The sequence below is a fragment of the Schistocerca serialis genome, chromosome 1 (assembly GCF_023864345.2).
Source record: "Schistocerca serialis cubense isolate TAMUIC-IGC-003099 chromosome 1, iqSchSeri2.2, whole genome shotgun sequence".
In the NCBI taxonomy this organism is placed as follows: Eukaryota; Metazoa; Arthropoda; class Insecta; order Orthoptera; family Acrididae; genus Schistocerca; species Schistocerca serialis.
In genome coordinates this window covers 1,135,242,879-1,135,269,783 of record NC_064638.1, presented here as the reverse complement: position 1 = coordinate 1,135,269,783, position 26,905 = coordinate 1,135,242,879, and positions in this window count along the sequence as shown.

Below are 26,905 nucleotides of genomic sequence, written 5' to 3'. Positions count from 1 at the left end.
ACAGGAGAGAACAGAATGGAAATATGCAAAGTATGACAACAACATTATTTCTCTGTCTACTAACAGATGGAGAGCTCTTAGTGCTAAGCACAGTGAGCTAAGTTTCTTGACCAGCTGATCAATTTGTTCTTTCCATCTTAGGTGACTGTCTATCTGGACACCTAGGAATTTTGTATGTGTGGTTTCATTAATTTTGTGATTGTTATTTTCAGGAGCTTTATTTTTTTTAATTTTTTGTCAGAAACTGTATCATATTGTTTTTTTAAATATTTAAGGTTAGGCTATTCACAGTGAACCATTTGTGTACTTGAGTAGAGACTGTCATGGCTGTATCCTGCATTGTGGAGTTGGGTCCTTTCACGAGGATACTTGTATCGTTGGCAAACATTAATATTTTTGCTCTGTTGTTAATTGTGATTGGTAGATCATTAATGTAGATCAGGAGATTTAATGGCCCAAGAATTGAGCCCTGTGGGACTCCATACTTTATATTTCCCCAGTCTGATGTTAATGCTGTTCCTGTACCCTTAAAACAACCCTTTGCTTCCTGTTCTGCAAGTATGATTCTAACCAAGTCAAAGATTTGTCTTTAATGCCATAATGTGGAAGCTTTTTTAAGAGTGTGTTGTGATCTACACAATCAAATGCCTTGGCAAGGTCACAAAATATCCCCACTGGATACCATTTGTAATTTAGTTCACCTAAAATTTCATCTGTTAGATTAAATATAGCTCTGTCTGTGAGGGAGTCCTTACGAAAGCCGAACTGTGTAGGAGCCAGTAAGCCATTTTGTGTAGTGTGACTATTAATCCTATCATACACTATTCTCTCAAATACCTTTGAGAATACTGGCAGCAGGGAGATTGGCCGATAGTTGGATATTTCATCCCTTGCTCCACTTTTGTGGATTGGCATCACTACTGCATGTTTTAATCTATCTGGGAACACACCAGTTTCCATAGATTGGTTACACAAATAGCACAATATATAACTGATTAAGTCTGCACATGATTTTAGAATCCTACTTGATATGCCATCGTATCCACAGGAATCTGAGTTTTTGAGTAATTTTATGGTTTTTTTCAATTTCTTTAGGGGTTGTACTTCAGAAATGAAGTGCTACTTTAGATGTTATTTGCATGTGGTTAAGTAGTTCAATAGCTTCTGTGTGAGCCTGTTTATTATGGTTCACTGTTTTTTCAGCTACAGAGAAAAAAAAATTGTTGAAATCTGAGGCTGCAGCTTTGTGTTTATTATTGTCAGGTTTTATGTTCCTATTTGTCTCACTTTTTTTGCCAATTGTCCATACAAACTAACCTACATATGTAAAAGCCTAGAAGATTCATTTACAAATGATAAAAAAAATACACGCTAATTTAAAGTTACATAATGTATTGAAAACTCAATCCCCTTACTTGAAAAAACATGCAGTTATGCAGAGTAACACTGCTCCAGTCGACAAATGCTCAAGTACGTTACCCAGCACCCACGATCTCTTGTAAGTCAACTGGCCCAGCAGAGTACAGCCATACAGCAGTGTGGCGAATGGATCCACCTACATCTTTCAGCTTCCTCCCCAGAGTTCTCATCACAAGCTCCAATAGATACGTAACTCCCTCTGTAGCAATCACATCAAATCCTGAAACATTGTTTTGTACACTAAATATGCTGTTCAATACCTCCTTCACATCACACAAGATATGCTTTCCTCAGTCAGTTTACAAAGTCAATCATTTGGGATTTATGTCAGGTGCAATTACAGAGTGTTCACATATGAAACATTAATAAACAAAGTTAAATGAAATGAAAAGAATGGACTAATAAGATATGCTCAGATACAATTCTTAATTTTTATAGTACAAATTATGACTATTGTCTCATTCAAAATTGCAAATAGCTCTACTCATTTAGTCTCATGGCAAATATGTATCAAATTCTGATGCAAAAATGTATTTCAGAACACAACTATATAGTTATAGTGTATCACAGATTTTTAACTCAGTCAATAGATAAGATAGAACTTTAAAATTAACATCATCTTACATACTAAATTCCAGACAATCAAAACACAATTATATAGTTTTATGAATCTACAAATAGATTTAAACTCATTCACTGGATAAGATAGAACTTTAGAAACTACATGATCTTACATATGACATTCATGGCAAGCAAAACAAATTACATAGCCTTAAAAATCTACAAACATACTGTATATTTTCTTCTAGACTAGGTATCATTGTGTATCATGTTCAAATATCTTGTCCTCTATACTAAATGTAAACAGTGTTTTACATTCTACATACTTGCTTTGCTTACCAGTAGCTCCCCTATCTTCACAAGTGTAACGGACATTTCCACAAAATTCTTACTAAAATTGATCTCGCCTCTAAATTGTTCAGATACACCACAAATCAGACTACCAGTATCAATCAAACAATTCCCTTCTCATTGATCAATCTTAATGTATGGACATCCAAGATCTGAATAATCATCTCTGTTATTAGACACTTCATGTAAAAGATCACTCCATATTTCATCAAATGCTACATCCACATTGTTTTGAAGGGTTTTATCAACTTTACTGGTATCATATCATTACTTTGGTTACATATGTTGTCAGGTAATGACTGAACATGCTGATGGGTTATACAGCACAACTAACATCACTGTTTACAGATAGAACACAAAATATTTTACTGTCAAAATAAACAAAATTTGACTAACCATAGCTAACTTAATCCAGAATGCACATTTCCCTATGTGATCATCAATTTGGTTCCAAACAAATTTCAAAAAGTTTTCACCTTTATCCTCTAGGCTTACAGATAACTCAAATTTCCTGTTTGGATCATTACTCTGCATGACATTAATGAAAAACTGCTTTGACTGGACTGGTATGCCATGACTCTCACTTACATGATCACATACCTCACTTACCTTACCTGTATTCTCAAATAACTCTGAAAATGCATTATTCTTAAACTCCACAAAAACCTGATACTCATCATTGTCATCATCATATTCTTCCAAAATTACTTCATCAATAAAATAATTAACAACACAAGTCTCACCACCATCAAAGACACACACCTCAGCTACATTAATTTCCAATAAGCTACCAGCCTCAGATTTACCAACCTCAGTCATTTCACAGCTCTCATTCACATCTCTATCAAAAATACCACCTAATTCAGTTCCAATACAGTCATCAACTGTTTTACATACATCAATAACACTGTTTTCTGACCAAGATAATAAACCATTAGCACTCATTACATCAAAATTCCCATTACTCTCACATTCTGGTTTGTGATTAGTATCTGCATCACTGCAATTAAACATAGTATTCCAAAACTTTTGATCAAAATATACATGAGAAATCTGATGTTCCTTCTGTTCAACTTCAGATAACTGTGCCACATTATTAATACTGTTATTATTGGCCAAATGCAAGTGTAAATTGGGGGTCCTGTACTTGTTGTGTTTCCTTGCCTGAAAATTGTGGACCTTCATTGAGGCGGACTGCCATTTCCCCGATAGGTACCTCTATGATTGTTTTTCCTATTAAATTGCGTGTGATTATCACCATCACTCCTAGTCTGCTCATGTTCAAAATTCCTGATAGAAATTACCATTATCTCTGTTTCTGCAGTTATACCCATTGTGAACTCTAAAACTGTCCATCTTAAATACCAGTGTGACAATAGTGAGAGGAATATAAACATAGGACAAAGATATGACCCATGTTTAATGACACAAACTGAAAAAAATCACTGCATAGTACCAGAAGCAAAGGGATCAAGTGATGTGCTTAGTATATTACAGGAAGGGGAACTATTAAATTTAAAGCCAACTGTTAGAATACTTCACCAAAATGTTCAATACATAAACAATAAAACAGAGGAACTAGAGGTAATATTACAAGAATATAGGCCAAACATTCTGGTAGATACAGAACATGGGCTAAAAGAAAATCACATAGGAATTTACAACTTGAAGAATTATGTGAAAGTAGCCAGTTTTGGCAGAACTTCCTATAAAGGTGGTGGGGTTGTCATTTTTTCTAACTATAAATCAACTAAAACCATAAATATAACAAAATATACTATAGAATTGAGCTTTGAAGCTACAGCACTGGAAACTACAATTGCTGGGAATTTATGTTGTGTATTAGGTTTGTATTCATCAGCTGGAAGATATAATCCAACACCTCTCAAAAACATATGCTTATTTGATCATTATAGGAGATCTGAACATAGGCACAAGTAAAAATACAGACAATACTAAGACCCGACTGGACTTGCTGAGCATATACAATCTAAAAATAAAAATAGATAAACCAACCAGAGTAACAAAGCATAGTGAAACTATAATTGATAATGTAATATTAAATATTCCTACATGCTATTGTGACACACAGGTAATAAACTCCACATTAGCCTACCATTTTGCAATCATGATAGACATAAATATAAAGACAAATGATTCAGTGCAGAAGATATGGGAGATGAGAAGACAGAACTACCCACATAACATAAATCTGCTAAAAAAGATGTTAGAGGCAGAAAACTCGGAAACAATATATGCAGCTAAAGATGCAAACACCAAATGGAACCAGTTTTTTACTTTATTCAATTATTATTATGATGTTGCATGTCCTGTTAGTAAAAGGCTTGTCAAAAAGTAACAAATAAAGAAACGCTGGGTGACTGGAGAAGTAATTCATGCCAGAAATAATCTGAGAGTGTATTATGACCTCTCCAAACGAAAAAAGACTGAGGCCTACAACACACTGTATAAAATAAAAAAGAAAGAGTACTGTAGTTTTACCAGAGAAACTAAAGCATCATTCATCAGGATATCTATAGATAAGGGAAAGAACTACTCAAAAGGTCTTTCATTAATGAAGAGAGAGGAAAAGTAACAAATCAGGAAGAGGACATTTGCCCACTGATGAGAGGGAAAAGCAAAGCAAACCCTCTAGAAATAGCCAATACTTTTAACAGATATTATATTACTGTAGCAGACAAATTAATACGACAAAATAAAATAAATGCTGCAAGTAAATTGTTAAACCCCCCACATACAAATCATACTATGGTTTTCATACCTACAACAGATACAGAAGTGTCAAACCCAATAAAACAACTTAAAATTAAACATTCATCTCGCTTGTATGGTGTCACATCACATCTCATAAAGGAAAGTGGAGAATGTATATTAAAACCATTGACATACATGCTGAATGCTGCGATAGAAGAAGGTATATTTCCAGATTCACTGAAAGTAAGTAAAGTGAAGCCAATATTTAAGAAAGGGAACAGGGATGAATTAGGAAATTACAGGCCAATATCACTGATCTCAACATTTGCTAAAATCTATGAAATGATAATAAATAATAGAATTATAAGTTTTATAACAAAGTACAGTATACTGCATTCATCACAACATGATTTCAGACAAGAGAAGTCAACAAAAACAGCATCAACAGATATAATTGAGCACCATCTTAATTTACTTGACAGGCAACAAAAGATTTTTGGGATTTTTATGCACCAGTCTAAGGCATTTGATTGTGTGAACCACTCAAAATTAATGATGAAATTATATCAGTATGGAATTAGAGGAAAATGTTATGACATACTAAAATCATACATTACAAATAGGAAACAATGCACGGAAATCAGACATACTAGTGGGGGAAATATAACAAACTACAGATCAGAATTGCGAACAGTTAAACACGGTGTGCCGCAAGGGTCGGTGCTTGGGCCAGTACCATTTATACTCTACGTAAATGACTTCCCTAGCTATATAAATCAGAAACTTATAATGTATGCTGATGACACAACAATCATTTGCACAGTTGACACAAAGGAGGAACTTGAGAAGGAAGCACTCCTGAATATTGAAAACGCAAATAAATATTTAACACAAAACAACCTGTTTATGAATCAGTCTAAAACAATGAATGTAGTATTTCAGACCAAGCATAGTGAAAATTATAATATAAATGGAAATACTATTAAAGAAGTAACCAGCACAAACTTTCTAGTAACTATAATAGACAAACATTTGGTATGGGGGGAGCACTGTGTAAAGAGATAAACAAACAGATCTTCATCATGCATGAAACAGCTAAGACTGTGGGTGATAAATTCCTCAGATCAATGTATTATGGACTAGTCTTCCCACATTTGTCTCATTCAGTTCATATATGGGGAAGTGCACAAGCTGGCTACTTAAAGAGAATATTCACAATTCAGAAAAGGGCAGTGAGATGCATTGCAAAAATACCACCAAAACAGACCTGTAGGCAAGCTTTTGTACACTATAATATTATGACAGTGTATTCACTGTACATATACCAAAGCATAATGGCAGTAAGGTCAAGCGATAAACACCTCCTAAATAAAGATGTACACAAACACGGTACAAGAGGAAATGAAAATTACTACACGATAAACAGAAATGTAAAACTGTCTGTGACTGCCCCTGAAGAAGCAGGCAAAAGATTTTTAATAAACTCCCCGAAATCATTAAAAAAGAAACACACCTAAAATGTTTTAAAAATTATTTGAAACTATATCTCACAGAGAAATAGTTTGAGTGAATACTAAGCTGGTGTTTAAATATGTTATATCATTACTGAAATGTACCTTTAAAAATTATCATTTCTGTATGTCATTGGGATTTGTGTGTATATACACTCCTGGAAATTGAAATAAGAACACCGTGAATTCATTGTCCCAGGAAGGGGAAACTTTATTGACACATTCCTGGGGTCAGATACATCATATGATCACACTGACAGAACCACAGGCACATAGACACAGGCAACAGAGCATGCACAATGTCGGCACTAGTACAGTGTATATCCACCTTTCGCAGCAAGGCAGGCTGCTATTCTCCCAAGGACACGATCGTAGAGATGCTGGATGTAGTCCTGTGGAACGGCTTGCCATGCCATTTCCACCTGGCGCCTCAGTTGGACCAGCGTTCGTGCTGGACGTGCAGACCGCGTGAGACGACGCTTCATCCAGTCCCAAATATGCTCAATGGGGGACAGATCCGGAGATCTTGCTGGCCAGGGTAGTTAACTTACACCTTCTAGAGCACGTTGGGTGGCATGGGATACATGCGGACGTGCATTGTCCTGTTGGAACAGCAAGTTCCCTTGCCGGTCTAGGAATGGTAGAACGATGGGTTCGATGACGGTTTGGATGTACCGTGCACTATTCAGTGTCCCCTCGATGATCACCAGTGGTGTACGGCCAGTGTAGGAGATCGCTCCCCACACCATGATGCCGGGTGTTGGCCCTGTGTGCCTCGGTCGTATGCAGTCCTGATTGTGGCGCTCACCTGCACGGCGCCAAACACGCATACGACCATCATTGGCACCAAGGCAGAAGCGACTCTCATCGCTGAAGACGACACGTCTCCATTCGTCCCTCCATTCACGCCTGTCGCGACACCACTGGAGGCAGGCTGCACGATGTTGGGGCGTGAGCGGAAGACGGCCTAACGGTGTGCGGGACCGTAGCCCAGCTTCATGGAGACGGTTGCGAATGGTCCTCGCCGATACCCCAGGAGCAACAGTGTCCCTAATTTGCTGGGAAGTGGCGGTGCGGTCCCCTACGGCACTGCGTAGGATCCTACGGTCTTGGCGTGCATCCGTGCATCGCTGCGGTCCGGTCCCAGGTCGACGGGCACGTGCACCTTCCGCCGACCACTGGCGACAACATCGATGTACTGTGGAGACCTCACGCCCCACGTGTTGAGCAATTCGGCGGTATGTCCACCCGGCCTCTTGCATGCCCACTATACGCCCTCGTTCAAAGTCCGTCAACTGCACATACGGTTCACGTCCACGCTGTCGCGGCATGCTACCAGTGTTAAAGACTGCGATGGAGCTCCGTATGCCACGGCAAACTGGCTGACACTGACGGCGGCGGTGCACAAATGCTGCGCAGCTAGCACCATTCGACGGCCAACACCGCGGTTCCTGGTGTGTTCGCTGTGCTGTGCGTGTGATCATTGCTTGTACAGCCCTCTCGCAGTGTCCGGAGCAAGTATGGTGGGTCTGACACACCGGTGTCAATGTGTTCTTTTTTCCATTTCCAGGAGTGTATAATGTGAAACATGTAATACCTTTGTATGCTTATAGACTATTTCTGTTTAATTATTTGTTTAATTTATATATAATAAAATTAAGTTTGATGTTAATAGCCTATTGTATGACACACCCAATAATCTCAGCTGGATTTTCAGCTGGAGTCCATGGGCAAAGAATAAATAAATAAATATATAAATAAATAAAAATTGTTATGGTACATGTTTCTTTCTACTGCCCTATCTAGCCTGTCAACATATAAAAATTGTTCAAGGCAATCGTCAAGTCCGCGTACTAAATCCCATTGCAACCTCTCTGGTAATCTCCTTTTTCATGCATCATTCAATGTCATTTCATCAAATGGCCTGTCAAAGTGTGCTAATTTCTTAAGTTGATTCTTACAAAACTCTTTCAGTGTACCGTCTCTATTCCTATAATTTGGACCATTCAGAAATTCACTTTTAATTCTCCTTTGTTCTGGTTCCGACAGAAATTTATTTTAAAAAGTTTTTTCAAGAATCTGATATTCCTCCCACTGACTTAAATTTAGATTTACCCATGACAGAGCTTCACCTTCAAGACATCTTTTAACATTAACTATCTCTACAGTGGTGTAGAAAATCCACTAGATGTAAATTGTCTCATGGAAAACATTTGATAGGAATGTTGGACCATGCAACACTGTTGCTGGAATAAAGATTTCTGTTAATAGAATTTTCCTGAACTACTAAAATTTTTTGATCTAATATATTTACTGTAGTTAGCATACTGTTTTCAACATTTAAAATTCTGTTCCATTTTTTTTTCCTCTATGGCCTTCTGTTGGACTCTGATGTCATTAACATTCTTCTCCTGATTTGCAGATTGTGCAACTAACTCATTTTCCAAAACAATAAATTTATTTTCTAATACATCGACTTTTTCATTCACACTTTTTAATCCATCTGACAACTCATTTTTTAGCTCCAAAACCTGATTGCTAAGTTGGCCTATTTGGTATTGTACCCAGTTCATTTTACCACTCTTTTCAGTTTTTAGGTCATTTAATTGTCCTTGCAGTGAAGTTAATTTGAAGTTAATTTTTCGGTTAACAGATCATTAGCTGTACAAAATTTGCTGTTGTTGTCCATCTTCATTTCCTCTAATTTTAATAAAATCAACTGCAAAATTTTTGATTTTACTGTTTCTTTGCTGACTACACTTTCACTTGGTTCTAACATGTCTAGGCTACACCCTACAGCTTTCACTTCATCACCACTACCTAGCAATCACATGAGTCCACCAAAGAAAATTAATTTCACAAATGATTTGTACTTATCTTTTTTCTTATTGATGTCCATCACTGTAGTTGTAAAGTCCTCTTTCAGTTCATCTGGTTTGTCATTGTTGATATTATCTCATCGCTGTTGATCTGACTTTGTTGGGCAGTTCTCAGGTCTTCTTTCGTCGAGTGATTGGGACTTCATTAATATATAAATTGTAAATACATAAACCTTTGTCCTTTCTTCTTGTTCAAGAGACAAAACTTCATTACCAGTCAACAGATCCCGGCTGATGAGCCCACACTTGTAATCTTACCCTTGCACATATTACCATTAAATTTCTCTTAGTCTCTTCATTATTTTCAAACGCTTCGAGAGGCATAACATATACAAAATAAAAATTTTTTACTATCTTTATTTTCTATTGTTGTTGGCTCTAGTCCTTGAGTCTAGGCGTACATTCTTGCAGCTGAAATTTTGATTCATTGTTGTGTGTTCCTGATGAATAAATAACTGATAAAGTATTATCTGTTGCTATGATTTTCTTTTACTTTATCCCATTCTTCTAAATCACACTGACTTCACAATCTCCATTTTCATACAACCATTTATTACATTATTGTAGACAAAATTAAATAAAACATGCACATCTCCATTGGAGGCATACCTACTATTCACTACTCTCTACTTTCTGCAGTAGACACAATATTACAAAGAGTTTACATCATGTCACTAAAAAGAAAGAACTCTGCAGAGGTTGATAATATTTTTAGTAATATATTGAAATATTCTTGTGTGTGGGTATGGGACATTCTCTGTAATATTTTCAATGCTTCCCTTCAAAAAGGTGTTGTTTCCAGTAGACTTTAGTATGCCATTGTGAAGCCCCTGAACAAAAAGGGCGATAAAACTGATCTAACTACTATTGACCTATCCCTTTGCTGGCAGCTTTCTCTAAAATTCTAAAAAAGCTAACACAGGTAAGAATTACTGATCATCTCATGAAGAACAGAGTTCAGCAAGAGCCAATTTGGCTTTCAAAAGGGCCATTCAACAGAAGACGCAATCTATGCACTTACAAATGAAGTCCTAGAAATCCTTAATGAAAAATGGTAGCAACTGGCGTCTTCTGTGATTTGTCTAAAGCATTTGATTGTGTTGATCACCAGATTCTCTTGCAAAAAGCAAAATTAGCAGGAGTAAGTGGTGTTGCAGGCAATTGGCTACTGTCGTATTTCCAAGACAGAAAACGAAAAGTTGTCTTGAATAGCTCAGTTGGAGTAAGTGATATTTCCTCACATTCTGAATGGAGTTCCATTACATGTGGAGTGCCTCAGGGCTTAATTCTTGGGCCACTAATATTCCTGATTTTAATAAATGATCTACCATGATGTACAAGCCTGCCATGTAAATTTACATTATTTGCTGATGATACCACAATTTTTATGAGTAGTAGAACAGATAGTAATCTTAAGGAATCAATTAATCACATACTCTCAGATGTGGTTAATTGATTCAAGGTGAATGGTCTCTCAATAAATTCCAGTAAGACCAGTTTTATTCATTTCTGTTCATAAACAGAAAAAGAGAGAGAGATAAGTGTGACATGTGGTAATCAGCCAATAGAAAGAATGGAAACAACAAAATTTCTTGGAGTGCACATTGACAAGAAAATGAACTGGTCTTCGCATATCTCTGTAAGAGGCTTAGCTCTGCTACGTATACTTTACGGGCTGTCGCTACTTGTGTTGAACCTAACACTGCAAAAATGGTATACTATGGCTATTTTCACTCACTCGTTAAATATGGCAATATTTTTTGGGGCAACCAGCCTTTAGCGAGGAAAGTGTTCATTGCTCAAAAGCGAGCTTTAAGGGTTATATGTGGATTGCGCCCAAGAGACTCGTGTAGAAATAGCTTTCACAAACTTAAAATATACACAACTACATGGCAATATATCTTTTCTCTCATGTGTTTTGTCTGCAAGAATATAGAGATATTTGATCCAAACAATAATTATCATGAGCATAACACATGGAGGAAGAATTATATACACAGTGAGCATAGAAATTTGAGCTTGGTGCAAAAAGGTGTCCACTACACTGGAACAAAACTCTTCAATGCCTCCTGAAAGAAAGATAGAGATTCATAACAAGAGTAAGTTTAAGAAAGCACTAAAATATTTCTGCTAGAAAAAGCTTAATACAGTCTAGATGAATTTTTAAATAAATAAAAAAATTTAATATTATATAATACAAGTTGACAGAACACCACTATCATGATGTGTCTGTATATGTGAGGATGGATATGTGTGTGTGTGCGCTAGTGTATACCTGTCCCTTTTCCCCTAAGGTAAGTCTTTCCGCTCCTGGGATTGGAATGACTCCTTACCCTCTCCCTTAAAACCCACATCCTTTTGTCTTTCCCTCTCCTTCCCTCTTTCCTGATGAAGCAACCGTGGGTTGCGAAAGCTTGAATTTTGTGTGTGTGTTTGTGTTTGTTAGTGTCTCTATCAACATACCAACGCTTTCGTTTGGTAAGTTACATCATCTTTGTTTTTGGATATATTTTTCCCACGTGGAATGTTTCCCTCTATTATATTCATATCATTAAAAAAAAGAAAAAAAAGGTTATGTTAGAAAAGGGTGTATACCTGCAGGGGAATTAACCAAATTTCAGAGGATTGTTATTTTCCAAATTTATTTAATTGCTTGGTTAACATTTCATTTCTATTGCCGAATGTATTTTCTAGGTCAGAAAAATGAGGGCAACAAAATTATAACGTCAGCTCTTACAATTAGACATGCTTAAAGGTCCAAATAGCGAAAGTATTCTAAATTGACTGAAACTTTAGTCATGTAAAGATAGTTTTTTAGTTAATGTATTTTCAGTAAAAGTAAACTGTTTACTGGAAAGAGAGAAATTAGTGCTTTACAGAGAGCTGTATTACTTTGTAAATAAATCATTACTAGCTCACAATATTTTTACAGTAACATGGCAACTGAATATGGTAAAATATAGGTTTATCTGCCCTCAGAATCACATAACTCAGATAAGCTACTGAATAATAATTTTCAATTAAATATAGTCGATACCTAGGGAATATAATTTAGCAAATGATGTTATTTCACTTTGCTACATTTCAGGTACATTCAAAGTGTTTCCTGTAGCACAGGCACAGTGGTTTTCCCTTTGATAACATCTTTTGCTAACAATTTCAACTCTTCCACATGTGTTCTGAACCATTCATGTCCATTTGTAGCACAGGTGCCATTTATCAATGAGGTTTGTGTCTTCCCCTTTCCCTTGTGCTTGAAGAAAATATTTTGAGCCTGGATATAAAGAGGTACTTCGAACAGAATGACCTCTTCCACGCCAGCCAGCATTAATTCTGAGAACATCAGTCATGTGAAATCCATCTCACACGTTTCTCACATGACATGCTGAGAGCTTTATATCAAGGCAGTCAAGGAGATACAGTATTTCTCAATTTCGGAAAAGCATTTGAGTCAGTATCTCATGTATGTTTATTATCAAAAGTACGATCATATAGGGTATCAAGCAGTATTTCTGGTTGGATTGAGGATTTGTTGGTAGGAAGGACACAGCAATTTATCTTGGAGGAGGAGTAGAAATAACTTCAGATGTGCCCCAGGGAAATGTGATGGGGCTTTCTTGCTGTCAATGTATATTAATGACTTTGCAGAAGTATTAATAACTCAGACTTTTCACGCGTGATGCAGTTGTTTGTAATGAAGTACTATCTTAAAGACACTGCACAAATATTTTGCCAAATTTTGATAACATTTCAAAGTGGTGCAGAAACTGGCAACTTGTTTTAAATGTTCAGAAATTTAAAATTTTACGCTTCACAAGATGAAAAAATGTTATATCCTATGACTATAACATCACTGAGTCACATTTGGAATTGATCAATTCACATCTGGATGTAAAACTTTGTAGAAATATGAAATGGAATGATCACACAGGCTCATTCACAGGTAAATCAAGTGGCAGACATTGGTTCATTGGTAGAATATTAAGGAAATGCAATACTCTGCAAGCCACCATACAGTCAAATGCCAACTCTATAAATCTTTCAGTAGTGTTTCGCAAAAAGAATGTTGCCTTCCCTCCAGGGATTCTCATTAGAATTCATGAAGCATTTCTGTAACACTTGCTTGTTGATCAGACGTAACAGTAATAAATCTAGAAGCCCGCCTCCAAATTGCTTTGATGTCTTGCTTTAATCCGACCTTGTAGGCATCCCAAACACTCAAACAGCACTCAAGAATGGGGTACACTAGTGTTCCACACACACTCTCCTTTATGCACGGTGTCCCAGGGGGAAAGGTCAATATACAGGGCCATAGCAGGAATAATCATTCAGAGCAAAGAAGTCTAGTAAACTTAGACTCTAAAAATGTGTGCCTTAAGAGATACAAGCATTTGTTCAGCAGGAGAGATGTGTTTCACAGTAGCGAAGGCTAACAAGTGCTCATAGTTCCTAAGGTGTGAGCATAAGAGCCCGTGTTTACTGGACATGTTTTCTTAATTTTGTTTTGGTCCATACTACCACCTCTCAAAACATGGAAAGCAAAGAGCTTGCTGTAGAACAGATTTGTTTCACAGTATCTAAGATGAAGAAGTGCTCACGGCTCTTGAGGTATGCATTTTAGCGTTTATGTTTGCGAGACTTTTTTTCTTTGAATTATCATTCCTGTCATATCACTGTTTATGGACCATTCCTCTTGGGACACCCTGTATGTGAGCTACCATTCTTCCAATAAACTGAAGTCAACCATTTGCCTTCCCTCCTAACATCCTTATGTGCTCGTTCCATTTCATACCATTTTGCAACATCATGCCTAGATATTTAATTGATGTGACTGTGTCAAGCAGCAGACTACTAATAGTGTATTTGAACATTATGGGATTGTTTTTCCTACTCATGTGTGTTAACTTACATTTACGTACATTTAGAGCAAGATGCCTTTCAGCATAGTCAACAAAGAAGATTACTCACAAGTCACTTGTGCAACCCATCCTAGGATATTGCTCTAGTGTGTGGAGCCCATACCACATAGCACTAACAGGGTATATTGACCACATACAGAGAAGGACAGCACAAACATTCACAGGTTTGTCTGACTCATGGCAGAGTGTCACAGAGATGCTGAAGAAATAGAACTGGCAGACTCTTGCAGATAGAATTAAACTACCGCAAGGAAGCCTAATTAAAAAGTTTCAAGAATCAGCTTTAAGTAATAACTCTAGGAATATACTACAGTCCCCTACTTATGACTTCCATGGGGTCGTTAGGACAAGATTAGATTAATTATAGCGCACATGAAGCCATTAAAATAGTAATTCTTCCCACATGCCATATGTGAATGGAATGAGAAGAAACCCTAATAAGTGGTACAATGGGATGTACCTTCTGCTATACACATCACAGATGTAAATGTGAATGAACCCACTTTAGAAGAGGTAGAACTAAGAGAACTTGAGGGTTCATTTAAGCAGGCCTCAATGTGCATGATCAAGTTGTCATCATCCATGTGTTTATATATCTTCTGATCGGCTTGCTTTGATTCTGCCTTCTTGATGGTATGCTTTGCCTTAGTATTCTCTGTAAGATTTGAGGGATAACAGTTTAAGCAGAGATGAACTGTTTTCCAGTAATTTCACTTCCAATGCAGTATCTACATCAGGAAGTGAAGCATTGATTGTCATTGGAGTCCACAAGTGCATTTGAGAAAGCATTTTTTGCGTGAAAATCTATTGGTGATGAATGTGGAAGCACTTACTTTTTCATTTTTCTTTGTGAATACTGCAGAAAACGATGTTGGAAATGTTGGGGGTTGAAGAGATTTGTACATTTTCTTCACTTCAGTGTACGGTACGCACTTAGTTACCTACAATTCTCGAATTTTCATTTCTTATCTGAACATCAAAACACTTTCTGTTCCACACTGGGTATTGATCTGAGCAATTGACACAGAAGTCAGAGGAGGTACATATATTTTGTGCATCATGGATGGCCATACCACACTTAACCTGACATTTACACAGAATAGTGGTGTGCCCAAGTTTCTGGCACATGAAAATCGTCATGGGGTTAGGAATGTGAGGTCTGCTGTTTTGTCTTATAAACTCAGCTTTAATGTAACCTGCTGGCAAATGAAACATCAATGTAAACAATTGTATCTTTTCGTGTTCCATTCACTCAGCGTGTTATGGTACATTTCACACTTAAGTTTTATTTATTTTTTATTTTATTTGGTATGCGTATTCCATAGATCCGTACATGTGAGTGATTCGCCTGGATGTGGAACGTGTCAATACAATTGTACAAATACAATTAACGCTACAGAATAGTAATATAATACAATGATATATATATTAATAAGTATCACTTTTTCTCATTTACAAGCTGTCATTTAACTAGTATAGCAATTCTCAATATAACATTATAACTATAACATTAACACTATAACATTAACATAATATTGTATCATCCATCTAATAACTAAGAGACTAAATACATCTGTTATTAAGGGAGGGCATTACTTCTGGAAAAGAATTCATCTAACGAGTACAGTGGATGGTCAAGCAGGTATTTTTTTAACATACCTTTGAACAGCATTTCATTTTCTCTTGTACATTTAATATAATTAGGCAATGCATTAAAAGTCTTTATAGCAGCATACTTTACTCCCTTCTGTACAAGTGTTAAATTTTTTAGTTCAACATGTAGATCATCTTTATCTCTAGTATTGTAGTTATGGTATGAACAATTTGTTTCATACTGAGCATAGTCTTTATTAACTACATTCATCAGAGAGTATATGTACTGACATGTTATGGTCAGAATACCTAACTGTGTAAAAAGTTTTCTACATGAGGTTTGTGGAGGAACCCCACACATGATTCTGACTGCTCTCTTCTGAGCAGTTAAGATTTTTTTTGAGGCTGGTGAACTACCCCAGAATATTATGCCGCAACTCATTAATGAGTGAAAGTACCCAAAGTAAGCTGATTTTAAAATGTTGATGTCCCCAAAATGAGTAATGATTCTTAGAGCAAAAGTTGCTGATGAAGGCCTTTTTAGAGTAAGGGACACATGCTGTTCCCAGTTGAGCCTACTGTCAATGTGAACCCCCAGGAATTTAGTGGAGTGCACCTGTTCTAGTTCCTGATTGTCATGAGCAATTACTATATTTTCTAGAGTTTTATTTTTTGTGTGGAACTGTATAAAATTAGTTTTTTTAATATTAACTGAAAGAGAATTAATTGAAAACCAAGCTGTAACTTCTCTGAGTATATCATTAACATCAGTCTCCAGATCAGCAGTAGACTTACCATCTACGACAATGCTTGTATCATCAGCAAACATTGTGAATTCACAATTTTTACTAATGGGCAGGTGTAAATCATTAACATATATTAAAAACAGCAAGGGTCCAAGGACAGATCCCTGGGGAACTCCATGCTAAATTTTGCCCCATTCAGAATCCACTAGATTAGAAGATCCTTTGTTGCAGCCATTTAGAACCACCTTTTGTTTCCTATCTTCAAGATATGATTTTAACCATTTACCTATAGGCCCTTTGATTCCATAATGATAGGCCTTCTCCAAGAGTCTCTTGTGGTTTACACAATCAAAGTCCTTGGAAATATCACAGAAGACACCAACTGGTGACTTCTTACTATTAATAGACTCCAAGACATCATTTGTGAGTGAATATATGGCACACTCTGTGGAAACCCCTTTTTGAAAACCAAACTGTCTGTGGTTAATAATATTACGTTTATCTAGATGTGCCACAATCCTGTTATACACTGCCTTTTCAAGAACCTTTGAAAATGTTGTTAAGAGAGAGAGAGGATGATAATTTTTGACATCTGTAGCATTGCCAGACTTGAAAAGAGGTCTGACAATGACATATTTCATTCTCTCTGGAACAACTCCCTCATAAAGAGACGTGTTGCAAATGTGAGCAAGTACTACACTTACATCATTACTGCAGGCTTTCAACAGTTTACTGGAGATGTTATCTATACCTGAAGATCCTTTACTTTTCAATAAGTGAATTATTTTTTTTATTTCATTAACAGTTATGGGTGTTACATTTATATCATTAAAACATTGTGGGAGGTTAAGTTTCAGAATATCTTCAGCTTCCCTTAGGTCACCACTGCAACCTATTTGAGAGGTGACACTTAGAAAGTGGTTGTTAAATGTGTCTGCTATCTGTTTACTATTAGTTATTTCCAAATCGTTAATTTTTAGGACAGCAGTTTTTTCGTTGTCAGATGGTGCAGTACCTGTTTTCCTCTTTATTACATTCCAAATCGTTCTAATTTTATTCTTTGAACAGTTAATTTCAGATTTTATGCACATACTTTTAGATTTTTTAATGACTTTAGTTAAGATTTTGCAGTATGTCCTATAATATTTCATCTGGAGGGGATTATTGGATTGTCTGGATATTATATACAGTTCTCTTTTTCTCTGGCGAGATATTTTTATGCCCTTGGTGAGCCATGGTTTTTTGCTTGATTGCCTGTTCTGTAGTCTACAGACCTTTTTTGGAAAGACATTTTCAAATATAACTGATAATTCATCAGTAAATAAATTATATTTTGTATTAACATCATTTGCAAGATAAACATACCTCCAGTCAGTCTCCCGAATGCATAATTTGAATTTTTGGATATTTTCCTCATTCATGTTTCTAATGGTTTTCCACTGTGCACTAGCTTTGTTCTGATTTGTATTTAAGTTGTCAATTGTGAGTATTTGTCCATCATGATCAGAGAGACCATTTATGACTTTTTCAACTTTGATGTGATTAGTTTTACTCATATCTACAAAGATATTGTCTATTAGAGTGCTGGAAGTGGCAGTAGTTCTTGTGGGAAAACTAACAGTGGAGACAAGGTTGTAGGTATGCATTAAATTTGCAAACTCTGTCTTAGAAGATGAGCTTTCTAGGAAATCTATATTAAAATCTCCAGTCACTATAATGTCCCTATTTTTTCTTGTGAGATACAATAGCACAGAATCTAATTGTTTCATGAATACCTTAAAATTACCAGATGGAGCCCTGTATACTGCTACAATTACCAGTTTCTTGTTAGCTTCCTATTTCTGCGACACATGCCTCAAAGTCTTTCTCTACACAATATTTCTCTACATCTATTGTATTAAAGGACAGGCTGTTTTTCACATAAATAACTGCCCCACCTATGCACATATGCATTCTACAAAATGAGGTAGCTAAAACATAGTTTGGTATATTGAGCATTTCGATGCCAAAAGTGACATGGTGTTCTGTCAGACAGAGAATATGAGCACAATTTGCGCCTGTTGGTTCATCAATATTTACAATAAATTGGTCTAACTTACAGAGCAGGCTTTGAATATTTTGGAGAAAAATTTGAAGCTTATTTTTAATTACATGATTGGTTGTGGTGCTGCCACTGTTGGGACTGAGTTTTATTTCTTTTGACATACCATTATTACAGGAACAGTTTTCTGCAGGGAAGAGGGTGCTGTTGTGCTGGTAACACCCACATTTGTTGTTATTAACTACATTACTTACATTCTGATTGGAACCTTCCCCCTTCTGCCCCAGTACCATAAAAAATCCCCATTTGCAGCTGAGGACTTTCTTGATCTCAGGCACATCCTATGTGAAGCAGCTGCAGTCACTACTGTGCTTCTTTTTGCCATAGAGGGTGGATCTCCTGTTGGTGAAGTGACCCCTTCATCAACTGACTCCGCCCTAAGCTCTGTACTGTCCATATGCTTTTTGTCACTGCATGTTACTACACCTTCACTGTAGTTAAGGATATAGTGTAGTTCAACTGCAGTAGAATTCTCACCCAACAGTTTTGACTTCAGGAGGTTTGTCCATGTCAGTAAAATTACATAACGTTTCTAATTAATTCTGTTCTTTTATAATGCCTAATCCTCAATCATCCTGTGCATAACTGTGTTCACACAACAAAAATTTGATCACAAGTTTGGGTTTGACATTTCATTTATTTATTTTTAATGTTATATTTCAGCCTCAAATCATGTTGCTATTTTCACTACAATCTGTGCAGGAAGTCGAGCTCACAAATATGTGTACCTATCATTCATAACTCAGCCAATTTCTCTCCTCAATCTGCACTTGTGCTCTGTGTCTAATGAGCTCATTAACGACAGGACATAGAACCCTAATTTTCTGTCTTTCTGTCTTTCCTTCCGGTCACCCAGATTTTGGTTTTCCATTGTTCCATGTGAACATTATGATGAGCCCTAAGAATAGGGCATGGCCTTCACATTCCCCACCCACTGTCAATCACTACTATTTGATAGAGTATATTTACGTATTGTTCATTTAATGAGTTGGCATTGTCCATGATCAAGTGGCAATGTCACAATGGTCCTGTTGAATAAAAAATAAAGATAAAAAATTGTCCTGATATGCAACTGACTAAAGACCAAGAAAGAATCAATATGAGCTGTATTGTGCAAAAGGCAACCTCTTTCCCTTGCAGTGGGGAACTTGCTCCTAAAAGGCAGATTAAGAATTGATTAACAGCTTGCGGATGCAGAAGGCAATGGAAATGACTGCATTAAAGACACACAGTGTGTGTCCATGGGACATGTAACCTGTAACTAAAAGAAGTGTAATGGTGATCTTTCCATTGGCAAAAGATTTTGGATGAGCCCCCATTTGGAACTCTGGGAGGGGACTATGAAGTGATCGGAGTATGGAATGCCAGGAGCCTAAACGTGGTAGGAAAGCTACAAAACCTGAAAATGGAAATGCAAAGACACAGTCTAGTTATAGTGAGAGACAGTGAAATTAAATGGAAAAATGAGGATTTCTGGTTGGCTAAATATAGGATAATATCAAAAGCAGCAGTTCATTGTGAACAGGAACATAGGGCAGAGAATTAGGTATTGTGAACTTTTCAGTGTAGGATTAGTCTCATCAGAAACGACAGCAAACCATAACAAATAACAATAGTACAGGTATACATGCCAATATTAAAAGCAGAAGTAGACAGGTAGAGAAAGTATATGTGGATACTGTATGGGTGATTCAGTACAAAAGAGAGGTGGAAATTTAATAATCAATGGTGATTGAAATGATGTTGTAGGGGAAGACACTGAAGAAAGAAATACAGGAGAATATGAAATTTTTTAGTAGGACTGAGAATGGAGAAAGACTAATTGAGCTCTGCAATAAATTTCAACTAGTGATAATAAATATATTGTTCAAGACTCACAAGAGGAGGATGAATAATAGGAAAAGGCCTGGAGATCTGGAAAGATTCCAGCTGTTTACTTCGTGGTCAGACAGAGATTCTGAAACTAGATAATGGATTGCAAGACATATCCAAGAGCAGATACAGACTCAGATTACAATTTAGTAAATTATAGAGAATATAGTGAGGCTTAAGAGAACTGTCCAAAAGAATCAATGTGGAAAGAAGTAGGGTACTGAAGTACTGAAAATTAAGAGACATATGTCAAGTTCTCTAAGGCTGTGGATACTGTGATAATGAATATTCAGTTGAAAAAGAATGAACATAGCCAAAAAGGGCAATTACAGGGGTTGGTGAGAAAAACATAGGTATTAGAAAGACCACTGCAAAGAAACCTTGGTTAGCAGAAGAAATACTTCGCCTTATCGACAAAAGAAGGAAACACAAAAATGTTCAGGCAAAGAAGACGATACAGCAGTATAAGTCATTTAGGAATGAAATAAATAAGATGTGCAGAGATACCAGAACACTGAAAATCTTCAAATATTCAAAAACATAGTAAAAGAATATACAATTTATCAGATTATTTGGATTGAGCAATGCAAGCTCAAAATGACTCTAATGTTTATATTAAACAGGTCTTGACTTTGCCACTATACAAGTAGCTAATGCTGATTTGTGTGAAGTTAAGTTAATTGAAAACAGCAGGAAAAGTTGTGTAATAGGAGGAAAAGTGCCCATTTTCATAGCACCTGTTTTCCTCCTAATATACACACTTACATACATATATACAAACATACATGAAGTAATCTGGAAGTTCCTTCCCTAAGTATCAGTGTACATATATTAGCACTAGTCATAATCTATAGTTTGCGTACTTAACAGCAGCAGCGTGCAGTGGCTGCTTCTGCCCATTAAGGAATAACTTGACCCATTAAAAATCCCTGAAGATTCTTCTTCATCATTGGCAATGTGGTTTCAGTTGCCTGAGACTGCAGCCGTGTGTGTGAGTTGCATTTGTGTGTGTGTGTGTGTGTGTGTGTGTGTCTACTGTTGACAAAGGCCTTAACGGCCCTAAGCTGCAATTGTGCCCCGCTATATGGTGAGTGGCAACTTTTCTTCTCATAATATTGTTACATTCCATCCTGGATTTTCCATTATTTGATTTACTTCTTCATTATTGTAATTGCAGAACAAGATGAGTAAATTAATGAACTAACAATATTGATGTAAATGTAGAGCACATGTTGCAATAAAACTTCTAGACACATTAACGTTGTGTACCATACCAGGATTCAGTCATGATTTTTGCATTTTGTAGGCAATATCTCACCAACTGAACCACCTGAGCATGCCTCGAAGAAAGAATATGGTACAGTTTGGTAAAGTTGATGGAAATGCTGAAAAAGTTAAGCTTCAAATTGGCTTATGAAGTGTGTTCATATGTTGCCATAAAAGGCAATTATCAGTGTCTGGAACCTAGGGTGATTCACAGTTTTAAGACGTAAGTTCCACTTGTAGTCCAAAAGAGATAACGGCACCAGCTTTTATTTTTTGTACTATTTAATATTACATCTCATTTTATCAGGCCTAGCATAATTCATTTTGATTGTAAAAAATTTTCAGTGAATCAATACAAATACAAAGAACATTATTTTCACATGTTAAAATAACTATGGAAATGAAGCACTTTCACAAAATATATCCCAATGTTGATTTATCTGTCGAAGGGCAGAGTTATTTAATATTATTTACATCAAAATGATATAAAAGTCAGAAATAAGTACAGTATATAATGAAATAATAAGCACACAAACTGCATAAGAGAAATTAAATTTGTTTTATGCAACTGCTTGCTTATTATTTTATTATTTACGATATTGGTGAGGTTGGATAAAATACTAAGTACATTATTCCAGTCGAAACACATCAGTGTATCAATTGCCAGAACAGAAGCAATCGGAGAGCTGTCAGACACACATAAAATACTGAAGTGGATTAACTTTTAATGATTCAAAAAAGATCCTTCAGTAATAAACAACAGGTAACAGAGGATAGGATGCAGGAAAGCCAATAAGTTGGAGCACAGGTACTAATAAACAGATGCAAGGGGCAGTGTACTTCTATTCCATCAAAAATATTATGTTTGTGTCAGCTGGATTATGAGCATTTCCACAATGACAATATTAGTAAGCTATCTTAGTGTTGGAGCTCAGGTATAGCTTGTGATTATGAGAATGGAAACACCTACATGGTTCTAGATACTCTTCCATTGTATTAATCAGCTATACTGTCTGTTGTTGCTGTTAACTGCATTTTAGTACAAGAACTAGCAACTAGATACGGTACAAAAGGAGAATAGTTGGTGCTATTGTGCAATTTTAAATATAAAAATCTATCATTCGTTCATGTTTTCGTTATTGTTGTTGTCATTTTCAGCCTGAAGACCGGTTTGATGCAGCTCTACATTACTACTCTATCCGTAGGTTTTCCTTGTGCGCGTTAAAATAACCTCCTAAGTCGTAACAGGGCAATTTTTGTGGTGAATTAAAATCATTTTTCTTAGAACACGAGGGCGGAAACATCGAGAAATCTTTCTGAACCATAAAATGGTAAGCCCTGAACCCAAGCGAGAAAACACGTCGTGTCGAAGCTTTCTCCTGCCAAGCAGGTTTCTCTCCTTGTTCGGGCTGTGCTTCTTCCTTATTTGGGAAACAGCGCGTTGAAAGGAATCTGCTGCGACTGGCCACTATCTCTAATTCGTAAGTGATGTCTACAATTTTCCACCAAATACCTTTTACGCCATACCCAAACTTGAAGTTGTACACATCAACATAATGAGATTTTTTTGTAACGATAGCACAATTTAGTGTCATACGGCTGCGTTGGTGGGCACGCGCAAGTGATATTTCGCGACGATGTAGCAGGATCGCGGTCGAAGCAATCCCCTATTATTTTGATTAGCTGCTGTCTTGAAATAGACACAATGATCAGCGGTTCTTCGAGACCTGATGTTCTGCTTGCAAAGTTGTGTTTAGGACTCAAAAGTGATACAAATTATAATCTGTTATTTAAGAATACAACTTATCACTCTGTTATTTAAAATAATGTGTCTGTTCTCGGTTTGCTTGTTTGTTGTCCAGTGTGTCACAGCGACCTAATCGCCTACTCTTTAATCGCACAGCCCACTCGTTTCTACGCCTCTGCCCTTCACGGCACATCTTTTAACTTTTATGTAGCGTGCGTTCCCACTCGTTCGTCCTACACGCAGCCTACGTCACCTGCGCGCCTCGACCTGTTTCCATGGTGGTGGGGATGGGCGTTGCCTTGTCACGGCTATCCATTCATTCCCGACACCCGACACAGCCTGTTCTTGGCGATGCGGTCTCCATACCATCTGCAGCTCTTCTACTCGCTATGCCATCTGTGACACTTCTATATGTTTTTAATGGTTCATAATACTTTTTCCTCTGTAATACTTGAATGTAGTCTCGATTTATTGGACACGTGTGCTGACTACGAAGATATAGTTTCACGGTTTCCAGATGTAACAGGAAGTGCTCTAACGCCATTGTTATTCGTGAGGGAGTAGACTTTAAGTTAGCCTATTTCTTTCTACCTCGTGTGATGATTTGGAGAAGAGTTCACGCAGAACAGTATTAGATGCCATCCTGTTTTGATTCTCGTTTAGACGCTAAGAGGAAACATACCCTTGCGAAGTACTGTTCCACGGCGACTTAACAGACATGACTCCACATACAGGGTGATCCAAGAAGATGTGCAAATATTTTAATATGTTATTCTACAAGTAAAACTAAAAGATAAACGCTCATATAAATGCTTTGTTACGGAGTTACGGCTAATAAAAGATTTTGCCTGAAATTTAGCAACTTCGCTAATATGAAGCCATCGCAATACTATACGCGTTTAAAGTAAAGCACGATTTCCACTTATTTTGTTGTTATTGATCTGATGAATCTAATAAAACAGGTCCCAGACGTGTGTCTGCAGCAATTTTCCAGAACATCCAGAGCAGCAAAGACGTAATTTCGTAAAATTTTTAATTTATTAACTGCTTGGCCCAATTTGTTTTTTAAATTCCGTATAATTGCACAAAGTTTTCAACAGAAGTTGTAGAGAATTTAATCTTGGAAAACTCATGGTAATCACGTTAACTGAAACTGTATGAATATGTCAAATAATCTGCTTTTATTAAAACCATAGCACACGGGAATTCATGTTAAATCGAAAAAAAATACAGCTCACTGTTACGGAAGTTGTACACTGTACATACAATTTCACATACATTCACAACAAATGTTCAAAAATGCCTCCACCGAGTTCAATGCATTGACCTGCACATGTATGAACAGATTTTGTTGCTCGTTTCAGTTTCACAGGGTTGTTCTTAATTTCGTCTATTGCATTCATAATGCGAGCAAGCAATGCCTCACGTGTATTGGTTCAAATGGCTCTGAGCACTATGGGACTCGACTGCTGAGGTCATTAGTCCCCTAGAACTTAGAACTAATTAAACCTAACTAACCTAAGGACATCACAAACATCCATGCCCGAGGCAGGATTCGAACCTGCGACCGTAGCGGTCTTGCGGTTCCAGACTGCAGCGCCTTTAACCGCACGGCCACTTCGGCCGGCCTCACGTGTATTGTCTTTGTCCTCATAAACTATCTCTTTCATCCATCGCCATACGCACAGCCGGACGGAGTGGCCGAGCGGTTCTAGGCGCTTCAGCCTGGAACCGCGCCACCGCTACGGCCGCAGGTTCGAACCCTGCCTCGGGCATGGATGTGTTTTAGGTTTAGGTAGTTCTAAGTTCTAGGGGACTAATGACCTCAGCTGTTAAGTCCCATAGTGCTCAGAGCCATTTCATTTCAACCCATACACACAAATCCAGTGTTGTTAAATCGAGCGACATAGGTGGCCACAGACGTGTTCATTTGAATGTGTAGTAATGGCGTTAGTGAAATGTGGAGGTGTACCGTCATGTACATCAGCAATAGCGTAGCAAGCAGACAATCTTCGAGCAAGCGCGGCATTTCTTCTTGAAGGAACTGTAAGTACGTCTCGCCAGTTAGACGTCCTGGGAAAATGAATGGTCCAATAAAGTGGGTGCTGATTTATGCTAAATCGCTGCTGGACATTGTGTTACACTATTGCATGTGGCTTTGCTTCAGACCATACGTGTTCGTTACGTAAATTGTGTATACCATCTCGAGTAAACTGTGCCTCATCAGTAAATAAAATGTATTTGTGTAACCGCCGATTATTATTTAACTAGTTGCACAACTCCAAGAGAAAGGCAGGATCTCCGGAATGTAAATGATGCAGCTAAAACACCTACTTGGTCACCAGCATTTGTTGCAGGTCGTGGTTGACGTTTCTCATGTGGCTGAACACTTCCTGTTTCCTTAAATAACGTAACTATCCGGCGAACGGTCCGGACACTTGGATGGTGTCGTCCAGGATACCGAGCAGCATACATAGCACACGCCCGTTGGGCATTTTCCTCAAAATAGCCATATTTCAACACGATATCGACCTTTTCCGCAATTGGTAAACGGTCCATTTTAACACGGGTAATGTATCACGAAGTAAATACCGCCCGCACTGGCGGAATGTTATGTGATGCCACGTACTTATACGTTTGTGGCTATTACAGCGCCATCTATCACAAAGCGAAAGAAGTGGTCCAACTAAAACATTCATATTTCTTTACGTACTACACGAATATGTAATAAAAATGGGGGTCCCTATTTAAAAAAAAAAAAAACGCAGTTGATATCCGTTTGACCTATGGCAGCGCCATCTAGCGGGCCAACCATAGCGCCACCTAGTTTCCCCCTTCAAGCTAGAAGAGTTTCTAAAATCTATGACATTTCGCTATCAGTTTTCCATTTACATAGTTCTTTTGTTTTAATGGTATTTCTGTGTTAAGTTCGTTTGTTTAATTTCTAAAACGTTTTCCGTTTGTATTTAAATTTTTGTAGAATTTGAGTCTTTCTTTTTATGCGTGTGTGATGATAATTGACTTGACCATTTTTAATTATAAGTTTTCAGCAACGATAAATGTGAAAAATATTTTTCTAATGTATTAGAAAACATAAAGACTTAGACTTGGCAACTGCTTATGTACTCATTACTATTGACTTGATGTGTTGTTGTTGTGGTCATCAGTCCTGAGACTGGTTTGTGCAGCTCTCCATGCTACTCTATCCTGTGCAAACTTCTTCGT